Source organism: Capsicum annuum, unplaced genomic scaffold, assembly GCF_002878395.1.
Source record: "Capsicum annuum cultivar UCD-10X-F1 unplaced genomic scaffold, UCD10Xv1.1 ctg58188, whole genome shotgun sequence".
Taxonomy (NCBI): Eukaryota; Viridiplantae; Streptophyta; class Magnoliopsida; order Solanales; family Solanaceae; genus Capsicum; species Capsicum annuum.
The window spans coordinates 1-9,317 of record NW_025866774.1 but is presented as its reverse complement, the minus strand read 5'-3'; the positions used below and the strand labels follow the sequence as shown (position 1 = coordinate 9,317).

The 9,317-nt window shown below is 32.6% G+C and overlaps 1 long non-coding RNA gene and 1 pseudogene across 1 annotated transcript; one reads left to right on the top strand and one right to left on the bottom strand.

Moving 5' to 3' along the window:
- The first annotated feature begins 625 nt into the window (after positions 1–625).
- LOC124893369 lies at positions 626–3,506 on the top strand (annotated as a pseudogene).
- A 2,027-nt stretch (positions 3,507–5,533) lies between these two features.
- Positions 5,534–7,230, bottom strand: LOC124893370. The gene is made up of 2 exons (XR_007050676.1): positions 7,059–7,230; positions 5,534–6,040 (listed from the first exon to the last, which is right to left on the bottom strand). It is a non-coding gene; the product is annotated as an uncharacterized LOC124893370 (long non-coding RNA).
- Between the last annotated feature and the right edge of the window lie 2,087 nt (positions 7,231–9,317).

Genomic DNA, 9,317 nt, shown 5'->3' with positions numbered 1-9,317 from the left:
CTCGACTTTGTGCTCTGGCGGCTTCTTTTATTCTCATTTTTGTAATTCAAGAATTTTGTACTACACCCCTGAACGTCTTTGCAAATTGAAATCTGGCTCATACCCATTCTCACAACAACATTCTCTTTACCGTTACTCACAACCCTTCTATACTGGCCACTTCCAATCCTTTCACTAGGATTTGAGACCAAAGTTGAGGATACATGTCCGTTGGTTCTTTGAGGAACCAAAGCTTTTCTTTGTACATTATTCGGATGAACCTTTGCTTTATTAGTTTCACCGGGAACAGACAACTAAGAAACAGATCATCCAGTAACCATTTTAGGGATAGAAGTTTTCTTATGGGCTTGAACAGGAACCTTGGACATATTAGCTTGTTTCGCTTCTATGGTTGGAATTATATTTCTGCTATCTGGGGTTTTCTCTTTATTTTCTCTCTCAGTTTCCCTTTCTTCGTAGGGAATTGAAGAAGATCCTACATTCAATTCACTTGAGGAAGATTTCCAAACTTCTGATTGCCTACAAACATTTACCTCCATCCTTGATGCTCGTTTAGTAACATAACTTTTCCTCAAACTTACTCTTAGAGATGATAATAACCCAGTAAGCACCTCCAAGTTAAGTGCTCTCTCCTCCTCTTCTCGCCCCGCAACTTTCAATCCTTGAAGCGATCGAAAGATGTTTGGAAGAGCACCAAAGAAGAGTGATAATACGAAGTATTATGATATCTTAGGAGTACAGAAAAGTGCTTCACAAGATGATCTCAAAAAGGCTTATCGTAAAGTCGCCATCAAAAATCATCCTGATAAAGTAGGCGATCCTGAAAAGTTTAAAGAGATTGCCCAAGCTTATGATGTCTTGAGTGACCCCGAGAAGCGGGAAATATATGATCAGTATGGGGCGGATGCTCTTAAGGAAGGAATGGGTGGTGGAGGTGGTGGAAATGACCCATTTGATATATTTCAATCATTCTTTGGTGGTGGTGGAAGCCCCTTTGGTGGTGGTGGAAGCAGCAGAGGCAGAAGACAAAGAAGAGAGGATGTTATCCACCCTCTCAAGGTCTCTTTGCAGGATCTTTACAATGGGACATCAAAGAAGCTTTCGCTATCTCGCAATGTGTTGTGCTCAAAATGCAAGGGTAAAGCGTCCAAGTCAGGTGCTTCAATGAAGTGTTCTGGCTGTCAAGGGTCTGGAATGAAAGTTTCTATCAGACAGTTTGGTCCATCCATGATCCAGCAGATGCAGCACCATTGCAATGAGTGTAATGGTACCGGTGAGACAATCAGTGACAAGGATAGGTGCCCACAGTGTAAGGGTGAGAAGGTTGTGCAGGAGAAGAAGGTGTTGGAAGTTCACGTGGAGAAGGGTATGCAGAACGGGCAGAAGGTAACATTCCCAGGCGAGGCAGATGAAGAGCCAGAAACTATCATTGGAGACATAGTTTTTGTCTTGCAACAGAAGGAACATCCTAAATTCAAGAGAAAGGGAGATGATCTTTTTGTTGAGCATACATTGACCTTGACTGAGGCCCTATGTGGTTTCCAGTTCGTCTTGACTCACCTAGACAACAGACAGCTGCTCATTAGTCCCAACCTGGCGAAGTTGTCAAGCCTGATCAGTTTAAGGCTATCAATGATGAAGGAATGCCGATGTACCAAAGGCCTTTTATGAGAGGTAAACTGTACATTCACTTCACTGTTGATTTTCCAGAGTCATTAACACCAGAGCAGTGCAAGAACCTTAAGGCTGTGCTTCCTCCAAGACCAAAACAGCAAGTGTCTGACATGGAATTAGACGAGTGCGAGGAGACTACTTTGCATGATGTGAACATTGAGGATGAGACGCGTAGGAAGCAGCAAGCTGCCCAAGAGGCATATGACGAAGATGATGATATGCATGGTGGTGGTGCACACTGCACAGAGAGTCCAATGTGCACGGCAGTATTTGGTAGTGTTCTGGTATTTGTGCTATCTTGTGATAGGGGGTAGATTACTAAAGGGTTTGGTTATTTTTCTTATGCAAACTGACACTACGAGCAAAATTTTACTGCTCGACTATTGTAAGTGTGCTTACATGTTTACGCAAAAAAAAATAATAATAACCCATTAATTTGACCAAGTACTGGACCAGGCACTTCAAAAGACTTTTTCCCACAGGCTTCAGATGTAACGGTGCTTGAAGAATCACAAATACACAACTCTTGCTTGTAACACTGTTCACCATTCTCTGATGTAATGCAGCTGCTTATAGAATGGGTTTTGTCACTATAGACAGCCGAAGAATTCAAGCTAATCTTTTTGTCCCTGGAACTGGGAGATGGACCTTGACAAGCAGAATATGAGTCTAAGGCGGCAGCGCTTGCTAATTTTTTATTGTTTGTGTTATGCTCAATTACTTTATCTTCAAAACCCCCTTTACTTAAGTGCTTAACTGGATGTTTCTTATCCAAGCTAATCCTCTGATCTTCTTGATTCCACTGTCCGCTTCGGAAATACATAGGATGAAGATGCAAAGTCTTTTTTTCTTTATTTTGTTGTGTCTTAACAACCAAGTCAGTCAAGAAAAGCACTGACAAAACAAAGAGATAATGGGAGAGCTAATAGCATTTCTTTAAATTATTAGAAGATTGATGAGCCCACAAAACAATTACTGTTACAGATTTAGTACTTTTACTATTTACAATCTCAATTGTGAGTGCGTATAGTGAGCTAATGTCCATCTTTCTCTTTACAAGTTTAACATAAATGAAAATTTCAAAGGTTAAATGTTTTTGTTTCAAGTTGATAAATAACTAAATAATCTAATCCTAATAGATATAGTTGAATTTATTACCTGTATTAGCAGCAGGGGTAGGGCTTGACTCATCCAGTGATTGAGGAATAGTTCCCCCGTAAGTGTAGTTTGCCTAAAGACACCTCCTCCCAGTGCCATTGATTTGCAAAATTCTGCCCAAGCACATTATGTAATTATAGTACATAATAGATAAAAAAATTCCACTGTTTAACAAATGAATAGTTAATAAAAACACCAATCGTTGACAGCTAAAAGAAGATCTGAAAAAGAACATAAATCAATTTGAAAATAGCATGCACCATAGAACCTCATATTATATACTAATAATTAGCTCATCCATAACTAGGTAATAAAAAAAGGCTCAAGGATCTTTATAACTAATATGCTGCAAATTAGCTGCAAGTTCCTATCAAAAGAAAAAGAACTATAATCTAATATACATGCACCATCAATGTGCAACTCATAGGACATTGATGACATTAACAACAATGATGTGTCTACGTTAACATATATAAGACTATTACAGGAACCTGAATTCCATATTATGATATAGCAATTTATAAGTATTCTTTCTTTCTAACATAAAGATAGAAAACCTGACTATATTTCTTAAATAATTCTCACCTGAGTTTTTTTAAATGGACCTTATACTCCAAATTTCGTGGGAACAAAAATAAGTGGAGAATTCGTTACAACGAGTGAAGCTTCCTGCTGGAAAACAAGAAGTAACTACTGAAGTAAGGCAAACCTCCTTACCCTTTTTCTCTCTTAGTCTAAAGTCCAAACCTCCTTACCAACCCCACACTTTCACATCAAAGCCCCCCAATCAGAAGTAACACACATATTTATCAATTTGAAAAACAAAACAACCAACACAATTGACAAGATTTAATATCTGTTTTTCACAATCTATCCACTCTTCTTTCGAAACCCAAGGGGAGAACATCAATGTATCAACAGAACAGAGAAGAAACAATTTCAATACAAGCTGTAATGTTTCACCAGTATGCGCCAGAAAACAATTAACAAATCATTTGACATATGATTGTTGCATGCAATTATCTATCTAATTTTGTTCAAAAATAAAGTATAAGGACTGATACATACCTGGTCTTCTTGTTCAGGATCAAAAATTTGTCTTCACTTTGCAATGCAACTGCTTGTTTGTTTTCTCATATATATGGTGGTTTTCCTAAAATTATTTTGGAGCCAAAAAACTTTAAAAAAGTAAGCGCCAAAAAACAGTTTCTTTCTCCATTTTCCCCTTTTTTGTTATTCTCTTTGGTACGCTAGTGAAGAGAGTAGTGTCGCAGTGTCTTAGTGCCTCAGATTAATCCATAAAATTTGGGAAGTTGAGTAGTGCTTGATCAATTTTAAAAAAAATAATATATATATATATATATATATTAAAAAAATATTCCCATATTCAGAATAGTATTGACACTTCCCTCCTGTTGGTGTAGTCCTCCGTCGTGGCTTTATTGTAAATCCTTTTTCCTAATTAAACAACAAAAAAAAAATCTTTTTAGATCAATATTGAAATTAAATATATAGTTATGTTCAATTATATGTTCTCATAATAAATTGTTTAAAAAGATTAATTGTTACACATGCAACAACAACAACAAACCCAGTATATTCCCACAAAGTGGGTAATTGTTACACATGCATAAGAAAAAAAAGAATAATCGATAGAAATTGAATTACAACATAATCTGTTGCAGTAAAAGTTTAATTTTTCCTTCATAAGCCATGAAATTTAGATATTAATCAAGAGTTAATATAAAAAAATCGCGTTTGAAATAACGAAGTAAATATGTCTTAAATGACTTATAACAATTAATTAATAGTGATATAGTGAAATTACTATAAAAAATATTTTTGAAAAGATTTAAGTGAGCCTCATATGGCTGTCAAGTTAATTTCTAACATCAAGAATTAATTTATCATTTTATATTTATTTTATTTTTTATTAAATATTATTAAATTTTTAATACTTAGATGAATTATAATAATTAACTAGTAGTGATATTTAACAAAATTCTAGTTGAATCCATTGAGGCAGACATGTCATAATTATTTATTTTTCTTTTTTGTTAAATATTATTGATTTTCTAATAAATAAATGACTTATAATAATTAATTAAAGAGCAAGCTTTAATTTTTTAAAATTAAAATTTAGATATTCAACAATAACATGAAAAGAACCTTAACAAAGAGATACACTTTAAAATATTGATTAAAGTTCGTATCGTTTGACTCTAAAAAATAAAAGAAAATATTTAAAAAGAAATGAAAGGAGTATTATAGCTTGAATTTTTGGATGAACAGTAGGTTCTCCTCTACCTAGCATATCTCCGGCTATAACTGGTAGTAAGGCTTAGAATACTGCAACCAGCTCATGCTAATCAGCCTGAAAGCTCTTCCAACCTTGTTTTTCATTTTTATAGAATAATTGATTCATTCTTGTTTTGTTTTTTGATTGTGCATTTAAATTTGTCAAAGCAATCTATAGAACTAAAGAAGTAATCAGTTACAAGAGCAACTACCAAGTCAAGGAAAAGCTATTTTAACACTGGATAAAGCAAGCATTCCAAAAATCAAAAGAATGGTGCAAGAAGATATTACTCATTTTAATGCCTAAAATCTGCAAGAAGGGGAACAATACTAGCAAAGGGGAAGCAAAATTCATTTGCAGAACTTGCTTAATAATGTACAGGCAGAGTGTCAGAAACAAGAACCTGTTGGCAGTAAGGCAGTTCCTTCTTTTCTGCTCAATTCAGCTGAGAAGAGATTCTCGAAATGTACTTGCAACCAAGATGAAAACCAAATTAGAAGGGTGAGTAGATTGAAAACTATATTAATCAGGGATTGACAGTGGAAATGATTTCATCTACCGCTGGAAATGAGTTCCTGCGATTGCTACACCAACATCCAATGAGAGTTTCGGATGTCGAAGGTAAATGCAATCAAACAGTATGAAATCGGATCTAAAGTGCTAATCTATTGATATATAGAGTTTAAATCTACAACAATTGAAGCTCAACCCATAAAATAACAATGGAAGGAAGGGGAAAAAGGAACTTAACTTTGACAAGGAAGGTGACAAGATGAACTCTTGGTCCGATGAGTTGGAGCAGACGGTCGACGGAGAAGCCATTTTCGATGACGAGATAGGATGCAGCTGTTTTAGATTCCTATTTCGTGTTTATTAATATATAGAGTTTACATCTACAACAATAACCACCTGCATAGGAGGAGACCAAAGTTTTAGTGTTGAAGGAAAATTGGTTAATCAATATGTTCCCTTGTGTAACAACTTAAGATTCGAAATGAGACACAGTTTTATAATCTGTATTTGAAATTATACAAGATCAAGATGGCCCTTGGATATCCGCCCCTAGATCAATGGGTCATGGAAGTAGCAATTCTACCATTGTTTTAAGATAGTCCTTGCTCAACGATAGTTGCTTAATGATAGAGGATAAACAGAACAAAAGTTACTTCTTGGTAGATCAAACAAATGAATTATTACTTCTACATATGCACAAGTAAAGTCTATTTTTTTTTAAGTATCAGACACCACTATATTAGTGCACAAGCTGGCCATGACACCACGATTATCAAAAAAGACAAATTCTACTATTATCTAAATACACGGAAACTTAATTTACAGGTCGATTAAACAAATGCAGCTAATTCAACATATGCACAATTGAAGTATAATTATTCAAATTATCAGCACAACCATACCATTACTTCCTACTTAAACTCACCAATCTAGTAAAAACAGTACTGTTCTCATCCATATACCCGCAGCTTCACTACACATTTTTAATTTGAAAAAACACAATTCAAAAGTTTCTCTTTAGGGGATATTTGGCCATGAATTCTTTTTATTTAAAACATATTTGGACATGAAATTACGGAAAAATTCTCGAATTTCATAAATTTGAAAAAAAAATTGTTTTCGCTCCAAATTACTCACAAAATTTCTTAAATTGGAACCAATGGAGTAGTAGTTATACATAAACTCTGTGCGCAGTTAAACTAAGACACTTCGATTGAAACGAAACGAGTAATACTTGTACATAAACTCACCAGTCTAGAAGAAACAGTACTATGCTCATTCATATACCCTGAAAACAACGTTTCAACAACCATCTAATTCCCTAGAATTTAATTTTAGTAGGATGGTGGTATTAGCTTCATTGAAGCTCAACCCATAAACTAACAATTGAAGGAAAGGGAAAAAGGAACTTAACTTTGACAAGGAAGGTCGACGGAGAAGCCATTTTCGATGACGAGATAGGCGGCAGCTCTCTTTGTTTCCAATTTCGAGTTTATTGATATGTTTGTCTGAATAGGGAATTTCCTTGTTATGTCTGGTTTATGTGATGGACCCGGGTCGCCTTTTGTGGGCTGATCCGTTTTTTATTTTCGTTTTTAATTTATAAAATGGGCTAAAAGCCCATCTTTAATTCAAAAAAAAAAAAAAAAAAACTTCTCCGTGGATGATTTTCATTTCCTTTTTTTCTTTTTTAATTCATTAAAAAACACTTATTATACAAAATTGTCATTTATCATTTTTTAATTATATTTAAAAAATAAAAATTCTCATTATTTTTTGTAAACTAGACCTATAATAGGAGACCTAACAAACATTATCTTATTTTTGGCAAAACAAAAATGTACAAATATAAATTTTCATTATTTTTAACAATGTAAAAAGGAAAGCCAATATAGAAGTCCAAAGACATGGTCTGTTTTTTGGCAAAAAGAAATACGTACTTTTTGCAAAAATTAGAAAACTCCATTTTTTGTGAAAAATAAAAAACTCTCATTTGTATTTTTGGCAAAATATTTTTAATTTACAGAATCAAAAATGAGGTTAGAGTCCTTTTAGATTATAGGAGTCCTTGTTTTTCTCTTTCACAATCGATAGTATCCTAATATAAATTATATAGGAGTCAAAAATTAAATTCTTTTTTGGTTTATTAATACTCCTTTTATAAATGGAGTAGCTTTAATTTGTTTGGTAATTAAATTACGTGAATAAAAGGTATGTAGGAACAATCATTTTTTTTCTCTTAATGTTTTCGTTTCTTTGGTTCAATTTTTGTGCAATTCACTTTATTTTTATGTTGTCAATTGTGTGTTTGGATTGATAATAAATCATTATCAATTTCTCACAAATTCGACTCCAAATTGATGATTAGCTTAAATTATTTAACCATTAAAAGTGTTTGGCTCTATTTGAGTGGTTGTCATCTATTACATTTTATTGTGTTCTTAGTTAAAATACAATATTTTGATTATCTCGTTTTGTTATTTTTTCTCTATTTGTTTTGTTAAAGTTATTTTATTTTGATGGGTACATTTTGCAATAGAGTCCTTTTAAATGTAGGATTTATTAGGAGTAGAATTAGTTTAGGTATAAAATTCATGTAATATTATTCAATTTAGATAAATTAATTTTCCTTACCTATTTTAACAAAGATGTGTGTTATTGACGTGGATATTAGTTAGTTAGATTTTTTATTTTGGAGGGGGACCAGGTGGGGGGGGGGGGGGGGGTTTTTAAAAATGTGAAAAGCCTTAGAAATATTATTTGAACTTTTTACCCTTCATTAAAAGTCTTTGTTTTATATAAAATCGTATTTTCATTATTTTTTCCAATATTTAAGAGTTAAAAATTAATTAAATATATTTATGATAATGTTAAAACCTTTCCTTATCAGAAGTCGTCAGAATTAATGACAACTAATACTTTTTTCATTAGCTTAAAAATTCTAAATCAACTAAATTTGATTTTAAGAAGATTTGAAAAATCTAGAAAAAAATATAACAACGTTAGAATAAGAAAATTCTAGAAGTACCAATTTTTTAAAAGTTTTAAGTACGTAATAAAAATGTGATCAATGATTTTAAAAGTTACAAGAAACATACTTCTATTTTTACTTTTTCTTATTATTTTAAATTTGATTCATGTGTATTCTTGAATTTATTATCATCAGACTTTATGCCTTCATTTATTTCTTTTAATTAATAGCTTTAAAGATTATATATGAGTTATTCATAATCAACAATTGATAACGAATTCTCTTCTTTTAATTTCTTGTGTTTCTCTTTTAGATGAGGATTTTTAATCGAAAAGTTTGGAATAATTTCCCGCCAAATGAATCAATGATGTGTCTCTTTTAACTTCTGGCAGCAAGAAAAAGAGGTACTGCTTGACAAACATAAAAGTGATATCCATCAACCACTTGAAACTTCTGGTGATAAAATATATATGTGCTTACACTAAAATATATGTCTATACTTACATTATTATATTAAAGTGTGAAGAATCATTAAAAAGTGATTTAAATTTTTACATTTCATTAAAAATTTTCGCAATAGATAAAATTATTTAATTTTAGATAATCAAACGTTACACATGCGAGGAACGTGTATATATAATATCAAAAGTGTGAAGGACCTTAGAAATATTGTTTAAACTTTTTGTCTTTCATTGAAAGACT